Consider the following 22078-nt stretch of genomic DNA (forward strand, 5'->3'; position numbering starts at 1 on the left):
TCAAGATGCAAAGCACTGTACTAAGCATTTAGGAGAATACAGTGCAACGATAAACAGACGCACCCCCCGCCCACAATGACCTTACATGGGGCCTTTGGTCTTAATCACCATCTTACAGACGAGATGACTGAGGCACAGAGAAGTGAAATGATTGGCCCGGGGTCACACAGCAGACGGGTGGTGGAGCCAGGATTAGAATCCAGGTCCTTCTGACTCCCAGGCCCGTGCTCTCTCCACCAGGCTATGCTACTACACACCGTCATCGGCTTGTCCTAATCTCACCTTAATGATGTCACGAAGGACGTCGCCAAACCTCAGCTGCCCTGCCCCTGGGAGCTGCGCACAGTTAGGCAGAGGATCAGTTCCATTAAGAAATATTCCTTGGATGACTGGCTTGCCAACCAAATGACCAAATTCAGCTTCCTGGATTTAATTGGATGAATAAGGAGACTAAGAATAATCACGTCCTCCCCCTGGGCTGGAACTCCTTCCCCCTTCATACATGCTTCACTAACACTCTCCCTACCTTTAAAGTATTATTAAGATCACCTCTCCTCCAAGAGGCTTTCCCCGATCAGGCTTTCTTTTGCCCGGCTCCCTCTCCCCTCTGCACTGTCTCTGAACTTGAATCTGTGCTTTTGGGGCGCTCGATATTTGCCCCACACTCAACCCCACAACACTTAAAAATTTTTAATTACAGATTATAAATGAATAATGTTGGTATTTGTCAAGCCCTTACTATGTGCTTACTATGAGAAGCAGCGTGGCTCAGTGGAAAGAGCCCGGGCTTTGGAGTCAGAGGTCACGAGTTCAAATCCCAGCTCTGCCACTTGTCAGCTGTGTGACTGCGGGCAAGTCGCTTCACTTCTCTGTGCCTCAGTTCCCTCATCTGTAAAATGGGGATAAAGACTGTGAGCCCCACGTGGGACAACCTGATTCCCCCGTGCCTACCCCAGCGCTTAGAACAGTGCTCTGCACATAGTAAGTGCTTAAGGAATACCAACATTATTATTATTATTATGTGCAGAGCACTGTTCTAAGCGCTGGGGTCGATACAGGGTACAGGTAGATATAGATTGTCCCAAGTGGGGCTCACAGTCTTAATCCCCATTTTACAGCTGAGGGAACTGAGGCACAGAGAAGTTAAGTGACTTGCCCACAGTCACGCAGCTGACAAGTGGCAGAGCCGGGATTCGAACCCGTGACCTCTGACTGCCAAGCCCGTGCTTCTTTTACTGAGCCACGCTGCTTTACTTATATTGATAACTGCCTCCCTCTCTAGACTGCACTTGTGTATATTCGTACATATTTATTACTCTATTTTATTAACGATGTATATATACATCTATAATTCTATTTATTTTGATGGTATCGATGCCCGTCTACTTGTTTCGTTTCGTTGTCTGTCTCTCCGTTCTAGACTGTGAGCCCGTTGTTGGGTAGGGATTGTCTCTATCTGTTGCCAAACTGTACTTTCCAAGCGCTTAGTACAGTGCTCTTCACACAGTAAGCGCTCAGTAAATATGATTGAATGAATGAATGAATTATGGTCAGGGAGAGTGACCGCCAGTTCCGTTGTATTTTCCCAAGTGCTTAGTACAGTGCTCTGCAGACTGTAAGCCCGTCAGTGGGCAGGGATTGTCTATCTGTTGCCGAGTTGTATATTCCAAGCGCTTAGTACAGTGCTCTGCACATAGTAGGCGCTCAATAAATACTATTTTAGATGATGGTGATGATGAAATGCTTACTACGTGCCAAGTACTGTACTAAGGGCTGGGACAGAGCCAAGATAATCAAGGGGGACACAGACCCTTCCCCACATTCGGCTCCCAGTCTAAGTGGGAGGGAGGATCGTTCTTCCTGTTTTGTAAGTTCCCTTCATTAATCAATCGATCAATAGCATTTATTGAGCACTCACTGTATGCAGAAGACTGTACTAAGCCCTTAATGAAAAGAAGCTATACATCTGTGCATCTTAAAGGCCGCCTGCACATATTTAACGAGGATACGGAAGAGGAAGGGCGGAAGCAGAAGCACCTACACCTTTGGAAACCAAGCAAATAATCAATTATATTCATTAAGCACCCGCTATTTGCCGAATACTGCACTAGCAGCTTGGAAGAGAGCAATTAATATGAGATTCATTCAGTCTCCACCCTCAAGTATACAGTGTAAAGCGGGGCTGGGGCGGGAGGGGACCCACAGACATAAGCCTTTCACAAATGGAGGGCTGCAAAAGTATGGAAAGACAACTAAATAAACACCGTAATATGCCAGACTATGTACAAGGGCAAAGGTGCACAGTTATAAATGCTAAGAGGGACTGTTGGATAGATGTGACTTGGGAAGACGGAGCTTAATCAGGGAATGCCTCCTGGGGGACGTGGCATTTCGGGAGAGCTTTGGATTTGAAAGGAAAGGTCGCTAACAAATCACCAAGGGAAGGAGGTAGCCTAGGCTTACTAATCAAAGAGCACCTGGCTTTCCACAGATCCCACAACCCTAATCCCGTTGACCAGGATGGGGAGAACTCTATCGACCGCCACGCGAAGGTTTCAAGGAGAAATACATTGGATTTCAAGGAGAAATACATGGGTGGGAGAGAATAACTTCAGGAAAGAGAAAAACTCCCCAGTGAAAACACTTCCTACAGACTATGAAAACAAGCACTGCCCAAAGAATCTTAAAAAAAAAAAAAAAATCACGCCAGGCCTAATGAAAATAAGACAGATGGTCTAAAGGAAACCAACTTTACAAACCCCGCTTGGATGTTGATTTGGTCATCAGAAACTTGGCATTTATTGAGGATTCACTGAGGGCAAAGCACTGTACTAAATGTTTGGGGGTTACGACGATTAAAGCAAGTAGACCCGATCCCTGACCTTGAGGAGTTTATAGTCTAGCAGGAGACACAGACATGAAAAAAGAATTACAGGCAGGAAGGACATCGGAAGCCAGAAACTCAACCGCTCTCCTCAGGGAATTTACAGCGCAACCACTCTCAGTCTGAAGAAACCTGGGGAGGAATATCGGGAAAAAGGGGAAAAGCCCAGCCAGGGGAAAACCCAGCTGTGAGGATCTGGGGAAAGGCTAGTCCATCACTTCTGCCCCCGGAACCTGACTAGGCACAGTTATCTTGTTTCCCCTTTCGCATCGGGTTTGCTGAGGATTTGTGCATATGAGGGATTGAAGAGGCAGGACTTCGCCTGGATCTTCCACAGGGGTTAGTTCTGTTTTTTGCTGTCAGTATATTCTGCTGCTGCTAATGAAGAATAGGTGCGGTATTTCCTAAGCCCTTCTAGGTGCCAAGCATTGTAGAACAGTGATCGACACCTAGTAAGCGCCTAACAAATATTATTACGGTATTTATTAAGTGCTCACTATAAGCCAGGCACTGTTCTACGCACCGGGGTACGTACGAGATATTGAAGTTGGACACGGTCCCTGTTCCACATAGGGCTCACAGTCTTAATCCCCATTTTATAGGTGAGGGAACTGAGGCACAGAGAAATTAAGTGACTTGCCTATGGTCACACAGCAGGTACTTGGCGGAACTGAGATTAGAATCTAGGTCCGCTGACTCCCGGGCCTCTACTCTTTCCATTAGGCCACGCTGCTTCCCAAATTCCCAATATATTTCTATGGTATTTTACTCTCCCAAGCACTTAAAACAATACTCTGCACACAGTAAGTGCCCTGGGTGCTAGGTTGGGTTACTGGAAAGTGCTTTGTTCTTGGCTCGTTTCCTCAAGCAAAGCTAGGGAGGGGAGGGGGAGGCCAATGAAATACATTCACTCATTCACTCAATCATATTTATCATTTACTGTGTGCGGAGCATGTATTAAGCGCTTATGAGAGTACAATAAAAGACTCAACAGACACGTTCCCCGCCCACAACGAGCTTAGAGTCTACGACCTCCAAGAGTCCCAGCGGACTTTGTCCGGCTCAGGAGAGGACTTTCTGCCTGAATGAATCTAATAACAATAATAATAATAATAATAATAATAATAATGTCGGTATTTGTTAAGCGCTTACTATCTGTTCTAAGAGCCGGGGTCGACACAGGGGAATCAGGTTGTCCCACGTGGGGTTCACAATATTAATCCCCATTTTACAGATGAGGGAACTGAGGCCCAGAGAAGTGAAGTGACTTGCCCACAGTCACACAGCTGACAAGTGGCAGAGCGGGGATTCGAACCCATGACCTCTGACTCCAAAGCCCGTGCTCTTTCCACTGAGCCACGCTGCTTTCAGTGGGGATTCTAAGCTCCTCCTCGTGCACGGTACAGTCTTTTACCTCTATTGCTCGGTACAGTGCTTTGCACACGATAGATTCTCAGTGTGCAGTGCTACTGTTGGTATGATGATGATGATGATGATGATGATGATGATGATGATTATGATGAGATAGGGGACCGCAGGAGGGGGATTCTGATTCAACACGCTCATTACGCAAAGGAAAAAGAAACAAACACCCTTTAGAGGCAGAGGATAATTAGAAGCCAACGGCACAAGCTTCCTGAATGGATATTGAAAAAGCCCTCTATTCCCCAGACACATCTGATAATTCAGCAAACCAGAATGCTAGGAAGATTCCCCGCAACTCTGGATGGGGAGGGATGGTTCCCAAGGTTATATCCTTCAAGACGAACCGAGCAAACCCACTCATACATAGAGAAGCAGCCTGGCTCAGTGGAAAGAGCCCGGGCCTGGGAGTCAGAGGCCACGGGTTCTAATCCCGGCTCCGCCACTTGTCTGCTGTGTGACTCTGGGCGAGTCACTTAACTTCTCGGTGCCTCAGTTACCTCATCTGTAAAATGGGGATTAAGACGGTGAGCCTCATGTGGGACAACCTAATTACCCTGTATCTCCCCCAGCGCTTGGAACAGTGCTCAGTACATAGTAAGCGCTTAACAAGTACCCACACTATTATTATTATCATACATACGAGGGTTTGGAGCTATCTTTCCCGAGAGGAGGCCCAAGTTGCCACTCTCAGACAACCGAGCGACTCGAAAGATCAAAGGAAGGGAAAACACGCAACGGGGTCTCTAGAAAACCAAACTTACGGGCAATCCGTTGGGGGGAGGCTCACCCCAGTGTCTGTCCTCCCTACCAACTCTCTTCTAGCCCAGGCCGGGTCACCACTGGCCGTGAAGATAACATAACCCTCGTCGGCAGCTCCTGAGCGAACTGGGTTCCGATGCCTTTGGGACACCGAGGCCACTCGCTCAGGACCGTACCTGCCCATCCGCGTCCACCCTCGGCAAATGCCAGCCCTGCTCCAGGCTCGCAAGCAAGGTTCCGGGAAGACACTAGGGTTTCGGCGCTCTCCAAATTAAAAACAAATCCCGGCGTGTTCCTAGGTAAAAAGAGTTAATTTTCAATTCAAACGTGTGGGAGGGTGTCCCCGGGGAACCGAGTAATGAAGCCACTAGTGCTAGTTGCAAAACAAATAGATAAATCAATGTTTCAATTTGCTCCATGTGAGGGAATGGGCTGCCGTTGCTTAGCAATTCAAAGAACATTACTGCAGGCTCCTCCTGCACGGCTATAAATGCTACCAAAGTTACCGGGTTTTGTGCCATCTTAGAATGACAACAAAACTTACATTCTAATGACAGCGGCCGTTTGAGGGCCAAAGAATGATGTGATTTCCACGATAAATCCTTTCAGATTCCTTCCCGGCTGCTCTGCCGATTCCCGGCTTGGCAGAATTGTAACTCTGCGTGGCTGGGAGGAAGTACGGGGTAGTGCGGGAAAATTACTGAAGGGACGGGACCTCCACACCCACGCTACAGGTGTCTGCCAGGCGGGAGCCGATCCAGCCATTTCCACACCCTATTCGCCTTCTCTCATGTGTCATCTGGGCTCTTGGGTCTGTGTTCCATTAAGCACAGAGAAGCGGCATGGCGGAGTAGATGGAGCACGGCCTGGGAGTCGGAAGGTCTTGCGTTCTAATCCCGCTCCGCCACCTGTCTGCTGTGTGGCCTTGGGCAAGTCGCTTCGCTTCTCTGTGCCTCAGGTTCCTTCATCTGTAAAATGGGGACTAAGACCGTGAGCCCTACGTGTCTAACCCAATTTGCTCATATCCACCCCAGCGCTTAGTACAGTGCCTGGCACACAGTAAGCGCTTAACAGATACCATTATGATTATTATCATTACTAATTAGCACTCTGATACCCTACCCCCAGCCCTATGGCACTTACGTACTTAACCTTATATTCTGCCGCTTTCCCCTATCTGTAATTTACTTTAAAGTCTGTCTTCCCAACTAGATTGCAAGCTGCTCGGAGGCAGGGGACGTGAATACCAACTCTATCGTATTGTACTTTCCCAAGTGCTTAGAGTAGTGCTCAATAATTCCCATTAATTGAATGTCTGCCTCTGACCTCTGACGCTGTATCACCGGGAGTGGAGTAGTGATTGAGGGGCTGTTGACCTGGAACAGAACTGGGTGGGGACTGGAGAGTGAACCTTCTTATCCTTGGCTGCAAGAGTTGAGTCAGTGCGGGGTGCTCAGCGTTGGCAAAAAGCCCAGTCTCCTCCTGGGCCCCCTCCAGGAAAATCCTCTGAATCTTTCGGCTTTCGCAGACTCCGGTCTGCATCTGGACCCCATCCCAGTTACCCCTGTCATTCCCACTTCACTTCCCTCCCCCATAAAGAGGAAAGCTGGAGTTTCCCTGGGAAGTGGTGTCATCACAGACACCTAACATGTCAATGGGGTTAATACGGTAATGATTATCCTGCAATTAATAATTAGTGCCCTTAGCAAAACTCAAAAGGGGAAGGGCAGAATAAGGGCACGACGGCAGGAGTCTTCCAGGTGAAGCGGGAAGGGAATGAATGGGGAGAGGGCAAAAGGACAAAAGAGAAACAGGTCTGCATCATCATCTTAGGAAATGGGGTGACCCAACACGGACACCGCCCCCCCCCCCCCACCCCGAACAGACCCTGAGTCGCATACGACACCATACATCTGAAATTTTTGTAGACGATGCCTCGATTCCATACAAGTTCCCTCAAACCTAGAGCTTTCTTCCCAGTCACCTCAAGTTGCTCCAGAACCATTCTGTTCCCTTCCCGGACACGTAAGAACCCAGGCACGGAGCCACAGTACCTGGGAACGGGATCTGCGGGGATACGGGGAAGGGAGGGCAGTGGGAACCTTGCAGACCCAGAGCTGAAACTGAAAATTAAAATACAAGCCAAAAAGGCATCCGGTTCTATACCCATACCAGCAAAACTGGACGATTGGACACCCTACCAGGAAGTCAGGAATTCTCTTGATTGTACCAGGAGAGAAAGGACCAAAGGGTGAAACAGGAACCAGGGACTCCACAGTCAGTGGGTTAAGGGGCAGAAATGGGTGCTAGTGTCAGCCCAGGGAGGTGGGGGAAGACAAACCTCAGTAACGAGGGGAAAGAAACCCCTTAGTTATTTGCATCTCATGGGTATGCTGGAGCCCTTTTAGGGGGAGCGAAAATAAACAAGACTACTTCCAACTTATACCTGAGTGAATACCTTCCAGAACTGGCTCTGATAGTAGGTAAGTCTTGACCGCGTCCGTTGTTTCCCCATATTCGGAATCCCAGAGACCTGACTGGGTTTTACTCCCGCTTCAGGGCACTCCTCATCACACTTGGGCCCCCTCCCACCTCAGACCCATTGGCCTCCCCAGCAAACGGGCTTTCCCCTCCCGCTCATTCATGGTCACTCTCCTCCTCGTCGCCTCCTTACGAGGGAGAGCCTAGGCTTGGTCTTCAGTGATTTCAAAGATAATCCTGATGGAATGACTGGTCCTAGCCAGGGTCTTCTCTAGAATCAGGAGAGGCCCCTTCCCATCTCCTCCCTGCAGGAAATGGAATCTCTGCCCTCCTCCCCCAAACTGGGCCAGATGAATGCAGCAGCTTTAGGTGCTGCAGTGCAGTGCCCCGGGCTGAGGGGGGCCCTCCCTGACAAAAATAAATCCATAATTACCTACATGAAAAAAAAATTGTTATAAAATGTATGCTCTATGGTCTGGTGTAGAACAAATCTATTTTTCCAGCATATATTATTAAAACAACTGCACGTGATGCCCAAATTGTTATCATTTTGTTTGAAATTATAAAAAAAGGACTTGTAAACGGGAACCCTCGAAAGTCCAAGAGCCTGGGCTTCACAGGGGAGTTCATTTGCGCTACCCTCACAGGGTTTGAAGCCCTGTCCCAGGAGGAGCAGAACCTAGGTAATGGCAGGTAGGGAGTGTGTCTCTTGATTGTTATATTGTACTCTCCCAAGCACTCAGTGCTCTGCACATAGTAAGTGCTCAATAAATACAATTGAATGAATGGAATGAATGAATGGAAAGTGCCTTCTCTCCCATGAGCTCACCCTAGTTCTCCTAGAGCAGGTGGCCTACTCAACAGTTCAGGAGGAGGGCAGCACCTTTCTTACCTTAAAGAGCTGCTCTGTGGTTCCCTGGACTCATTTATGCCTCCCCTGATGCCCCAAGGCCCTTCCTGGCTCTACCAAGGGCCCGGGGCTACGAGCTGAGAGCCAAATTTGCCACCGATCACCCCACGGGGATCCCTCATGAACTAGTTCCTGGGGATGGCCGGAGTGATTTCCTCTTTGAGGCATGAAAGGTTAATCCCGGGGCCTGCGGAGGACCGGGGGCCGTAGATGAGGCTTCGCAGCAGTAGCTGAAATTCCCTTCCGGGAAACGGCTGTGGCCTGAGCCTGAGGAGAAGAGCGGAAGACTAACAGCCCAACCCGGGCTGTCCGGAGCAGCCGGGGTGCGGGGGAAACGGGACAGATTCCCCGCTCCCGGAAGGGACCGTGCCACATCCTCTACGATCTCGAGGACCTGGAAACCAGAACACGGGGTGTGGGGCTCACAAAAGGGATAGCCTGGTGTTTAGGGTCTGGAGGCCTGTGCTTAGAAGGCCCATCAGTGACCATTCATTCATTCATTTATTCAGTCGTATTTATGGAGCGCTGTACCAAGCGCTTGGGAGAGTACGACGATAAACGGACACATTCCCTCCCCGCAGCGTGCTCGGTTGCTCCATCAGCTCGGTTCCTAAGAGCAGGCCGGGTTCCCTGGCTGTGTTTCTGGGAGCTGGATCGTAGGGGCGGGGGGAGACGGACCATCCATCACCGGGACGATTTTAAGCCCTCTGCCCCATTTCTGTCGCTCTGACATCTGTTGCCATGGAAACAGGGACAGCAGCGGCAGCCAAGTTGCTAGCCTGCTTGTAAATTTCAGCGGTGGCTGTCGGCCGAGCCGACGAGGGCTTCTGGCCCAGCTGGGACCCTAGCGGTGCCACGTGAGTCACGGCGCCTCAGCTGAGAAGAGACACCATAGGAGCAGCACGGCACCGGGAGGAGGCCGGGGTCCGGCTGGGAGACACGGCCGTATCTAGCAGGGCCGCCGATTCAACTGGGGCTGTAAACAACTCAGCTGCTCTTTCCCTCAGTTTCCCCCTCTGCAAAATGGGGCGTTGGCCCCGCCGCCTCCTCCCTTCCTCATTAGACGTAAGGGAGAACCAACTGGGTGAGGTGTGATAAAAATTACAAGGTTAGTTGTGCTTTCGTTAAGCATTTACTATGCGCCAAGCACTACACTATGAGCTGGGGAACATACAACACAGGTTCCACATGGGGCTCACATTTTAATTATATAATAATATTGTTATTTGCTAAGTACTTGCTATGTGTCCAACACTGACCTAAGCGCCGGGGTACCGATATAGGTTGATCATATCGGACACAATCCTTGTCTCATATGGGGCTCACAGTCTAAGTAGGAGGGAGAACAGTGATTGAATCCCCAATTTATAGATGAGGAAACTGAGGCACAGAGAAGTTAAGGGACTTGGCCAAGGTCACAGAGCAGGCAGTTGGTGAGAGTGGGATTAAAACCCAGGTCCTCGAACTCCCAAGCCCTAACTCTTTCCCTAGGGCACGCTCCTTCCCATTTTTGATGAGCCCGGAGCTTTTCCAAAAGATACTTTACTCATCTGAATATACAAGCGGCTGTTTCGAAGTGTAATGAGCACCATCAGTTTGCCTTATGAGAAACGGAGAATACCATTCTGATGCACATAGTAGCACATAGTATGCAGTGATGGGGGTGGAGGCTGGACCTGGAAGTCAGAAAACTTGGGTTCGAGCCCCAGCTCTGCCACTGGCCTGCTGCGTGACCTTGGGTAAGTTAGTTAACCTCTCTGGGCCACAGTTGCCGCATATTGAAAACGGGGATAAGTTACCTGCTCTCTCGACTTTAAGACAGAAAGTCCCAAGGTGGGACAGGGATTGTGTCTGCTCTGATTACCCATTTTTTACCCTAGTACTCAGCACAGTCCTGGGCACATAATAAGCACTTAATAGATATAATAATGATAACAATCATTATTATAATGGCTACCCCTTTCTCCACCCAATCTCTTCAGACTCTTTCCAAAGAGATTTTCTGACCTTTTGTAGGAGATGGCTAAGGCCCAGATCACCAGCAACAGGTTAGCTTGGTGGGCGCTAGCCTGAGGGACTAAGTAAATGGTGTTTCCCCTCCAGAAAACTCACTCTCTAATCTCGGAGTTAAAAATAGAGCGGCGTTATTGATTGGGTGGGGTCTGTACAAGCGGTCAGGTTATCAATTCTCCAACTGACAAAATGACTAGGTTCGAGTCAATCCCTCAGATAATTTATTTTTCCACTCAATTGGCCTGGGGACCAGCCACCGCCAAAAGAGGGGTACGGACCAGCTCCCAGTGCTGGCCCGCACGGTGCAAATGAGTCAGAGTGGGTTCTACAACACCGTGATTCATCTGCCAATCAAGCCCTAACCCCCAGATACGCCATTCCCTCTTAGTTCGGTGAAAACGCCGAGCCGTTCCCCGGGTAATTAATAATGTATGCAAATGGACCTCCTCTGAAGGAATATTACTGTGGTTTACATGACAAGCTCAGAGTCTTAGTACTCCATGTGGTCCCCAGCCCCCAGCTCAGGCCAGCCACGCTCTGATTCACAGTAATTACATACCTGGAAGTGGCCGATTCATCTGGGCTTCCACCCACCCGGACTCCGAGGCCCTCACCTGGGCTCAGCACCCAGCGACAGAGTTGGCTTCCTGCTCGGTGCTTGGTGGGGAGGGGTCTTCCCACCCTTGGGTTAGTGCCCGGGGACGACCTGTTGCCCGAGGACATGCCGAGAGCTTGTATCCCCTCTGCCCCAAGAGCCCTCCCTGCTCCATGATTATTATTATCTTTATTATTACTTATAATACTTATAGCTGCTATTGTTATTATTGCATTTGTTAAGTGCTCAGGCTCCGTTCCCACTCAGTGATGCCGTGAGTTGGTCGGAAGGAATAATGATGCTAATAACTGTGATACTTGTAAAATGCCTACTAAGCGCCAAGCACTGCATTAAGTGCTGGGGTAGACACAAGGTGATCAGATCTGGGCACAGGCCCCGTCCCACACCGGGCTCAAGGTGGAAGGGCTTGGAACCTGTTAGATCTCCATCTGGGTTACTTCAGCAGCGGCAACAGCAACTTGTAGAGGTCTTGGTTCTGGACTGGCTGGAAAGGACATCTCAGAAGTTCATGGGCTGGTGAACAGGCGGGGCTGGCCACAACCTCCGTCGTCACAATAACTCGGGGGCAGGATAATTCCTGCTCACGTTAATGGAAAGTTCTTCTCATTTTCCAACAGAATCAGAATCACTAGTATGTTCCATATGTAGGGAGGCAGTGTGACCCAGTAGAAAAGGCATGTGACCGGAAGTCAGGAGACCCAGATTCTAAACCCGGCTCTGCCAAAAGACAGCTATGTGGCCTTGGGGAAATCCCTTAACCTCTCCTTACTTTAGTTACTCTTCTGCAAAATGGAGATAAGATACCCGGTCTTGCTATCTCTTAGTTTCCGGGTGTTACAAGGGCTGTGCCTGATGTGAAAATCTTGTATCTGCCTCTGTATTTAGCACAATATTTGACATCAAGTAAGCCCTTAATAAATTCCATAATAAATAAACCTTTGTATTGAGTGTTACATAGATGTTTGGGAAACACACTGAAGGATAAAAACTTACAAACCCTGTCTTCTAGGGGCTTGCGGTCTAAGGGGCGAGACAATGCTTTCTTATAGTATTTGTTAAGCGCTTACTATGTGCCAGGCACTGTCGGAAGCTCTGGGGTAGAGAAAAGCTAATCAGGTTGGACACAGTCCCTGTCCCACATGGGGCTCACAGTCTTAATTCCTATTTTACAGATGAAGGAACTGAGACACAGAGAAGTGAAGTGACTTGCCCAAGGTCATAGAGCAGACAAGTGGTGGAGCCAGAACTAGAACCCAGGTCTTTCTGACTCCCGGACCAATGCCCTGTTGGTCCACTAGGAATCCTGGGTGATGCACAGAAACCCAAGCAAGAGAGAAAAAGATACTCCCTTAGACTCTCTCGAGCTGCTGGGAAAGAAGAGTCCTGAGCCCAAATGATAATGATAATAATAATGGCATTTGCTAAGCGCTTATTATGTATGAAGCACTGTTTTAAGCACTGGATCTAGACAGACTCTCCTGCCCCAGTGGCACAAGTAGGTGTATCTCTTGAACACTTTGTGCCAAACACTGATAATAATAATAATAATTACGATACTTGTGAAGCACTTACTCTATGCCAAGCACTTTTCTAAACACTGGGGTAGACACAAGTTAATCAGGTTGGACACAGTTGCTGTCCCACACGGGGCTCACACTCTTATCACCATTTTACAGATGAGGTAACTGTGAAAGTTAAGGCACACAGCAGACATGTGGCAGAGCCGGAATTAGAAGCCAGGTCCTTCTGACTCCCAGGCCGGTGCACTATCCACTAAGCCACGCTGAGGTAAAAGGCATGAATGACTCCTACCCTCAAGATTATTCCAATTTCCCTGGGGTGGGGAACTCCTTACTATAGGTTTCAAAAAACTCAAATCAGCTTCCTGCTCCTATCTTACCTTGCGGATTTTCTATCAGGCCCCAGCCCACAAGCTTTGCTCCTCCAACATCAACCTACTCACTGTACCTCGATCTCGTCTATTCCATCACTGACCCCTTCTCCCCACCATCCTTCTGGTCTGGAGCTCCGTCTCCCTTCACATACAACAGACTTTCATTCTCACCACCTTGAGAGCCTTATTCAAATCACACCTCTCCCAAGAGGCCTTCCGCGACTAAACCCTCATTTTGCCTACGCCTTCTCCCTTCTGTGTCAACTCTGCCCTTGTATCTGTACCCTTTAGGCACTTGATATTCACCCACCCTCAGCCCAGCCCCACAGCCCTTAACTACATAACCGAAATTTACTTTGTTGCCTGTCTCTCCCTCCAGGCTGTTAAGCTCCTCGTAGCCAGGGAATGTGTCTATCAATTCTAGTACGTGCTAAGTGCTTAGTACAGTGCAGTGCACACAGGAAGAACGCAATAAATACGACTGAACGAATGAACTCTATTGTATCGCACTTTCCCAAGCCCTTACTGAACTGATATTCGCTCAGTAAGAGCTCCCCCCATTAGACTGTAAGCCCGTCATTGGGCAGGGATTGTCTCTGTTGCCGAATTGTAATAATAATAATAATAATAATGTTCGTATTTGTTAAGCGCTTACTATGTGCCGAGCACTGTTCTAAGCGCTGGGGTAGACATAGGGGAATCAGGTTGTCCCACGTGGGGCTCACAGTCTTAATCCCCATTTTACAGATGAGGGAACTGAGGCACGGAGAAGTTAAGTGACTTGCCCACAGTCACACAGCCGACAAGTGGCAGAGCTGGGATTCGAACTCATGAGCCCTGACTCCAAAGCCCGTGCTCTTTCCACTGAGCCACGCTGCTTCTCCATTCCAAGCGCTTAGTATAGTGCTCTGCACATAATAAGCGCTCAATAAATACTACTGAATGAATGAACTAAATGCAACTCATTGATAGGTTGGGGACCAAAGAAAAACAATGTAGAGATACTGGAAGCAGGAGGAACAATAGGGATAAAACAGTGCAAACATTTCAGGATGAAAGAGTGGAAGAAATCATCGAATATACAGATTCATATACAAATATTATGTGAATGAATACATACATATACATATATATGATTGAGATTGTGAGCCCCATATGGAACAGGGACTGTATCAAATCTAATTTGATACCCACCCCAGCACTTAGTACAGTGCCTGGCACACAGTAAGCGCTTAACGAATACCAGAATTGTTATTATATATTTGTATTCGTGAGTGCTGATAGGAATAAACTATACAAGCTCTAAAGGCAGGCGATGACCTGATGCAACTGGGATTTTGTGAATTAACTGGGAAAAGTATACTGGAGATGGCGGGTTTGTAGGAGAAGTCTGAAGGTGGGAACATCCTTCTGAAGGATTTTGGGGGAATGGAATTCCAGATTTGAGGAACAGCACGAGTAAGGAGGTTGAGGAGGAAGAATCGAGAGCAGATGGGCATAGGAGAAGTGATGGGTTAGAGCGGGGAAAGAGTTGCTGGAGAGCCTTGAAGGCATCAGGAGGGAAGTCCCGCTTGAAGCAGAGGATCATGGGTCATTTGATATGTACAAAAGAGTTACCAGTGACTAAGTCCATAAATGCTGAAACGGCTCTTTAATGTAGAGGAGGTTATTAGAAGAATGTTACCTGGGTTAAAGAAAAATGAATCAGAGAAATGCTCTGGATGCCAGGAGGGCTTTGAATTGGTGGATCTGATGCTCTGGGCATGTCACTCCCCTTCTCGAAAACCTCCAGTGGTTGCCTATCAACCTTCGCATAAAGCAAAAACTTCTCAGTGTCGGCTTCAAAGCTCTCCATCTCCTTGCCCCCTCCTATCTCACCTCCCTTCTCTCCTTCTACAGCCCAACTCGTACACTCCGCTCCTCTGCCGCTCACCTCCTCACTGTGCCTCATTCTCACCTGTCCCGCCGGCAACCCCTGGCCCACATCCTATCGCTGTCCCGGAAGGCCCTCCCTCCTCACATCCGCCAAACTAACTCTCTTCCCCTCTTCAAAGCCCTACTGAGAGCTCACCTCCTCCAGGAGGCCTTCCCTAACTGAGCCCTCCCTTTCCCTCTGTGCCTCCTCCCCTCCCCATTCCCCCTACTTCCTCCCTCTGCTCTTCTCCCTTCCCCTCCCCACAGCACTTGTGTATATTTGTATATATTATTTCTCTATTTTATTATTGACGTGTATACATCTATGATTCTATTTCTTTATTCTGATGGTATTGACGTCTACTTGTTTTGTTTTGCTGTCTGTTTCCCCCTTTTAGAATGTGAGCCCACTGTGGGGCAGGGATTGTCTCTATCTGTTGCCGAACTGTACATTCCAAGCGCTTGGTACAGTGCTCTGCACACAGTAAGAGCTCAATAAATACGACTGAATGAACGATTGAATGAATTCGAAGGGAGGAGACAGTTCCAGGCAGGAGGAAGTGTGTGAGCAAAAGGAGGGGGGAGAATCGAGACGGGGGCATGGTAAGATAGGGAGCCTGAGTGTAGTAGAAGAGTGTGGTGCAGTAAGAGGGAGAGAGCTAGGGAAGTGCTTGATGCTGAGGAGAACAGGCAACCATAGCAGATTTTGGAGTAGTGGAGAGACATTTGCAGACAGCAATTTAGAAAGAAGATCGAGGTAGCAAAGTGAATTATAGACCGGAGAAGGAAAGGGCTGGAGGCAGGCAGATCAAAGGAAGGAGCTAATAAAGTAGTCCATCCAGGATATGATGAATGCCTGGACCAGGGTGGTGGCCATTTTGATAAAGAGGAAGGGGTTGGAGGAAACTCCTGCATGATTTAATGACAGACATTGTGAGAGTTGAAAGAGAGCAAAGCGTCAAAGCAAGGTCGGGGGTCGGAGAGATAGGGAAGATGATAGTAGTGATGCCTGTGATGGCAAATGTATTTAGATGGAGTAGGTTGGGAGGGAAGTTGAGGAGTTCAGATTAAGCATGGCTCAGTGGAAAGAGCACAGGCTTGGGAGTCAGAGGTCATGGATTCAAATCCCTGCTCTGCCACTTGTCAGCTGTGTGACTGTGGACAAGTCACTTAACTTTTCTATGCCTCAGTTATCTCATCTGTAAAATGGGGATTAAGACTGTGAGCCTCACGTGGGACAATCTGATTCCCCTGTATCTACCCCAGCGCTTAGAACAGTGCTCTGCACGTAGTAAGCGCTTAACAAATACCAACATTATTATTATTATTAAGACATACTGAGTTTAAGATGTTAGCAAGGCATCATGATTATCATCATCATCATCATCATATTTGTCAAGTGCTTACTATGTGTCGAGCACTGTTCTAAGCGCTGGGGTAAATACAAGCTAATCAGGTCGGACACAGTTCCTTGACCCACTTGGGGCTCAAAGTTTAAGTAGGAGGCAGAACAGGTATTGAATCTCCATTTTACAGTTGGGGAAACTGAGACACAGAGAAGTGAAGTGACTTGCTCAAGGTCATACAGTAGGCAGTGACAGAGCAGGAATTAGAACCCAGGTCCTCTGATTCTGTGCTTTTTTCACTAGGCCTTGCTGCTTCTTATACGAAGATGTCCCGGAGCCAGAAGAAATGCGAGATTGCAGAGGAGGTAAGAGACTGGGTCTAGAGAGGTGAATTTGGGAGACATCCAGATAGAGATGATAGCTGAAGCCATGGGAATGAATGAGCCCTCAAGGGAGTGTAAAACGGGAAGAGTAAGGTCCACAGAACACAGACCCTTCAGTGATACCCTCAACTGGGGGATGAGAGGGAAAAGTGGATCGAGCCAAAGACACCGAAATGAAGTGGCCAGAAAGGTGGGAAGGTAATCAGGACTGGGCCAGTAAAGCCAAGGTTGGAGAGCATTTCCAGAAGGGTGTAATTAATGCTGACAAAGGATTAAGATCAGGAGAGAGTAGAGGTTAGGGCGGAGACTCAAGTTTACTGCTAAGAAGGAGGCAGTGGTAAACCACTTTGTATTTGTACCATGAAAACTCTGTGGAAACACTACCAGAATGATTGCAGATGGAGGTGGGGTATTCTGGGAGAGAGCTATCCGTGGCGTCGCTAAGCGTGGGAGATGACTCGGGAACATAAGACGAGACAAGAGCCCGTTAGAGTGGGCAAAGACAGGGTCACTGATGCTCTTGCAGAAGGCAGGCGTCGGTAGAGTGATGGGGCCAGGAAATCAGATTGTAGTGGGGAAAGAAGGGAGTGGGAGGAGAGGAATTGGTACTGGCTGCCCTCTGTTTGAGGAATCGGAAGACAAGGGGGAGCAGAGAGATAGGGCAGTAGTTGGAGGGGCCGCTGGATCCACAGAAGGCATTTTTAGTAGAGGGGAGACAAGCATGTTTGAAGATAGAGGGACTCATTCATTCATTCACTCACTCGATTGTATTTATTGAGCACTTCCCGTACGCACAGCACTGTATTAAGTGCTTGGGAGAATATGATAAAACAATAAACAGACGCTTTCCCTGGCCACAACAAGTTTACAGTCTAGAGGGCTCCTCGGGCACCTCCGTAATCTCGCATTATCTCTTCATTTCATTCATACCTATTTTCTCACTTTCAGCTATGGGATATTTGTCAATTTATGTCTACTCTCTCCCCATTCAATGGTAAGTTCCTTGAGGTCAGGGGATCACACATTTTCCTTTTATTGAATGTTCCCCAAGTGCCTACTACGGAGCTCTGCACACAACAAGTGTCCAATCAATACTCTCGTTACAGAAAATACATTCCATTATCAGTGAGTGGCCACTTGTGGATTCCCATGAACCTGCCAAAAAGAGGTCCGGAAGAGGGCTTACGGTGGGGAAGAGGAGCAGGCTTCCTGTAACGGTGGGGATAGACGTAAAAGGGGACGCACTCCGAGCTTTTTAAGTCCTTCTCTCCTTTCCACTTTTCCAAACGCCAGCAGCCCTCGGCTTAGTGTCGGACATTTTTAGATGTACAGTCACCTAGGCGAGGCCAGGCTATTCTCAGGGTTGGCGAGGGGAGTGGGAGGCAGGGAGAGCAACCTAGTCCGAGACACCCAGGGAGAAAGGGTCACTAAGGCTCACCTAAGTGTTTTTCAGGAGGAGCCTGGGATTTGAGAAGCAGCATGGCCTAGTGGCAAGAGCTTGGATTTGGGAGTCAGAGGACGTGGGTTCTAATCCAGGTTCCGTCACTTGCAATCTGTGTGACATTGGGCAAGTCACTTTACTTCTCTGGGCCTCGTTACCTCATCCGAAGATGGGGATGAAGACTGTGAGCCCCAAGTAGGACCGGGACTGTGTCCAACATGATTACCTTGCATTTATCTCACCGCTTAGAACGGTATGTGTCTCCTAGGGAGTGCTGAACAAATACCATGATCATGGTTATCATTATTATTATTATTATTATTATTCTTTGACCTGTGCACTCAAAGGGCTAATGAAGCTGGATTACTACTGGATTACTACTGCCTCAAACCTCCTAACCTGCCCACGCTCTCTCACACCCCTATGGGCAAAACCATCCTCTCCTTCTCAGAGAGAGCTGCACTTTCTAGACTCTGAGGCCATCTTGCCCACTTTGGATTCCCAACCCAATCTCCCCTCTCTAAACGCGCAGAAATCAACCTTCAACTCTGCCTTCTTCCCTCCCCCACCCCATATCTCCACAGATCTCTCGGCACCTAATCCCCAGCCACGGATCAGATCCGCAATACGCTTTCTCCGCTCCTGGATTCTTGCCACGGAGAGCTTGGGAAGAAGAATTTTGGAAGGTAGAGAGAGGGGATGGGTAAGAGAGAGATGACTGAGGTTGATAACGCCAACGGTCAGGAGTTTTTCTTGACGGGAATGGACCACCCTCTCCCTTCATATCCAACAGATCAATCAATCAATCAATCAATCAATCATTGGTATTTAGTGAGCCCTTACAGCGTGCAGAGTACTGTATAGCACTTGGGAGAGAACTATATAGCAGAGTTGATAGTCACAACTTTTCCCATCTTCAGAGTCCTTCTGAAATCATATCTCCTCCAGGAGGCCTTTCCTGTTTAATTTCTATTCTCTCTCCCTTATACACCCCAATTTCATACCACCATTTTCATGCCACCTAAATACTTTCACAACCAAACACTGTTCTAAGCACTGGGGGAGATACAAGTTAATCAGGTTGGACACAGCCTCTGTCCCACATGGAGCTCACATCCCATGTAGGAGGGAGAACAGGAATTGAATCCCCATTTTACAGCTGAGGTAACTGAAGCACAGAGAGGTGAAGTGACTTGCCCAACATCATACAGCAGGTCAGTGGCAGAGTCAGGATTAAAACCCAAGTCCGCTGACTTCCATCTCTCCCAATAGACAGCAAGTTCTTTCTGAACACTGTTCAGGTCTATTAATTCTATTGTAGTCTCCCAAGCGCTTAGGACAGTGCTTTGCGCAGAGTGGGCCCAGTAGGAGCATTTGATTAACTCATCCTTACAGATTGCCAACTTTCAGTTTCTGATGGATCTTCAAAGCAATAATCATTTGCTGCTCTCAGGCCTTCCATTAACCTAGCTCGGATACATGTTTTGGAGACTTGATCAGGAATTAAGTCCCACAGGAAATTACACTTATGAAAAGAGTTTAAAGTGAAGACTTCGATTCTTGACTCAAGGTGGTCAGTCAGTATTGGAAGGAGAACTCAACCCTAGATCAATCAATCAATCAATCAATCAATCAGTGGTATTTATTATGCGCTTACTGTGTGCTACGTACCCAGATACTTAGTTCTGGCAAAGATGTAATAACAATAATAATAGTAACATTAGTAATAATAATAATAATGATTGGGGTATTCGTTAAGCACTTACTATGTGCCAGGCACTGTACTACATGGTGGGGGCAACACAAGCGAATTGGGTTGGACACAGTCTCTGTCCCACACTGGGCTCACAGTCTAGCGCCCCATAAACTCGAGGCACCGAAGAGTAAAGTGACTTGTCCTAGGTCACTCAGCAGACACGTGGTGGAGTCAGGACTAGAACCCATGACCATCTGACTCCCAGGCCTATGCTCTATCCACTAGGCCAAAACATGATCTGTTGTTACCTGCAATCTTAAGAAAAACCTGTTCAGGTTAATGAGCAGAGATCCAAAGTCATCTTCAGGTAAGAAAATCTCGTGCATTTAGTGTTTCCCTTCCTTTATTGCTATTAAGCACCTAGGGAAGATGAAGCCTGCTCTCTTATTGATTTTGCTGACTTCTCCACTCCTGGAATGCTGACATCATAGCTCATTTCTATGGCAACAGCTGTGATATCACCCAGTGGATGGGTTCCTGGAAGAGAAGCAGTATCTGAATACCTTGCTGTTAAGAGGTTAGTTAGAGCTTCTCAGCTTGTTCTCTCGAATCCAAAAGAATCGAGTGGTCAAGAATTGGCACATTTGAGCATCAGAAAGGAAGTAAAGGAAGTCACCAGCCCATCAAAAACCACTTAAGCCAATCAGTGACGTGTGAAGGCATTGATCATCAAGCTCGTTATTTTGCTGTTGGGAAAGGCTAGAGCATTGGACTTCTTGGAAGTCCTGAGGCTGCAGGGGGTGGGTCTTCCGGAGGGGGGGAAGGGACACTGTTAGTTTGGGACCCCACATTGGAAAGGGGCTGTTGTGGGTGACTGGAAGGTCGGAATCCCCCGGATTTTAATAATAACAATGGTATTTATTAAGCACTTATTATGTGTCAAGCACTATTCTAAGCACTAGGGTAAATACACGTTAATCTGATTGGACCTAGTCAGCCCCCATCCATATGAGGCTCACAGCCTAAGCAGGAGGGAGAACATGTATTGAATTCCCATTTTACAGATGGGGAAAACAAGGCACAGAGAAGTTGTGACTTGCCCAAGGTCACAGAGCGAGCAATCGTTAGAGCCGGGATTAGAACACACATCCTCTGACTCCCAAGCCCTCGGTACTTCCACTAGGCCAAGCTGTTCCTCACCTCGGTTTTGACCAAACGGTGACATGACATGCCTGAAACTCCCCAGAGACAAGTCCTGGAGCTTGTCCTCCTTCTCCTCTGTGTTTTAGTTATGTCGTCTATAAAATGGGAAATTTAGACTGTGAGCACCAGGTGGGACATGGACTGTGGCCAACCTGATTAGCTTGTAGTTTTCCAGCACTTAGTACAGTGCCTGGCACATAACCCATGCCATAAAAAAAAAAAAAATTGGGAGAGTACTTTCTTTATAATGGAGTTAGTAGACAAGTTCCCTGCCCAAAAGGATCTTACCGTCTAGAGGGGGAGTCAGGCATTAAAATAAATGATAAATACGCACATAAATGCTATGGGCTTGAGGGTGGGGTGAACGAAGGGCACAAATCCAAGTGCAAGGGGGACACGGGAGGGAGGGAGGGAGGGAGGGAGTAGGGGAAATGAGGGCTTAGTCCGGAAAACAGCATGGTGAAACGGATAGAGCATGGGCCTGGGACTCCGAAGGTCACGGGTTCTAATCCCAGTTCCACCACTTGTCTTCTGTGTGACCTAGGACAAATCACTTCACTTCTCTGGACTTCAGATACGTCACCTGTAAAAAATAGGGATTAGGAGTATGAGCCCAATGTGAGACGGGGACTGTGTCCAACCAGATTAATTTATATCTTCTCCAGCGCTTAGAACGGTGCCTGGCACATAGTAAGCGCTTAACAAGTACCATGATTATTATTATTACCTTGGAGGAGATGTGATTAGAATAAGGATTTGAAGGTGGGGAGAGTGATTGTGTGTTGTATGTGATATGGGTAGCAATTCCAGGCTAGAGGGAAGGATGTGAGCAAGGGGTTAGCGGTGAGATAGGTGAGATGAAGGTACAGTGGGCCATGGTGGGACTTCATAGAGGAAGAGATCCAAGGATACGCTGATTGCCACCAAACTAAAGGCTCTACTTATCACTAAAGACGTTCCGGGGTCCCCATCTAAACTACTTCTAGCCCCTAGAACAATTCTAATGCCACCGCCCTGGTAAGGCCAAAGAAGGATTTCTACCCAGAGAGAAAGAGCATTATAATGAACTCCCCGGAGTCAGTCAATCTCACCCCCGGGAGGAGAAAAATACAG

At 48.0% G+C, this 22078-nt stretch overlaps 1 protein-coding gene and 1 long non-coding RNA gene across 8 annotated transcripts in view; both read right to left on the minus strand.

Annotated features, from left to right (window-relative positions):
* The window catches only part of LOC103169985, a 78010-nt gene extending 66393 nt beyond the window's left edge, over nucleotides 1-11617 (minus strand). The window contains exon 1 of the long non-coding RNA XR_485898.2: nucleotides 11502-11617. This is a non-coding gene — a long non-coding RNA (uncharacterized LOC103169985). The remainder of the gene's footprint in view (nucleotides 1-11501) is intronic.
* Nucleotides 1-22078, minus strand: part of CAMTA1 (calmodulin binding transcription activator 1) — a 1175303-nt gene that overhangs the window by 270518 nt on the left and 882707 nt on the right. The gene's annotated exons all lie outside the window — the stretch shown is intronic.

This window comes from Ornithorhynchus anatinus, chromosome 5 (assembly GCF_004115215.2).
Source record: "Ornithorhynchus anatinus isolate Pmale09 chromosome 5, mOrnAna1.pri.v4, whole genome shotgun sequence".
NCBI lineage: Eukaryota > Metazoa > Chordata > Mammalia > Monotremata > Ornithorhynchidae > Ornithorhynchus > Ornithorhynchus anatinus.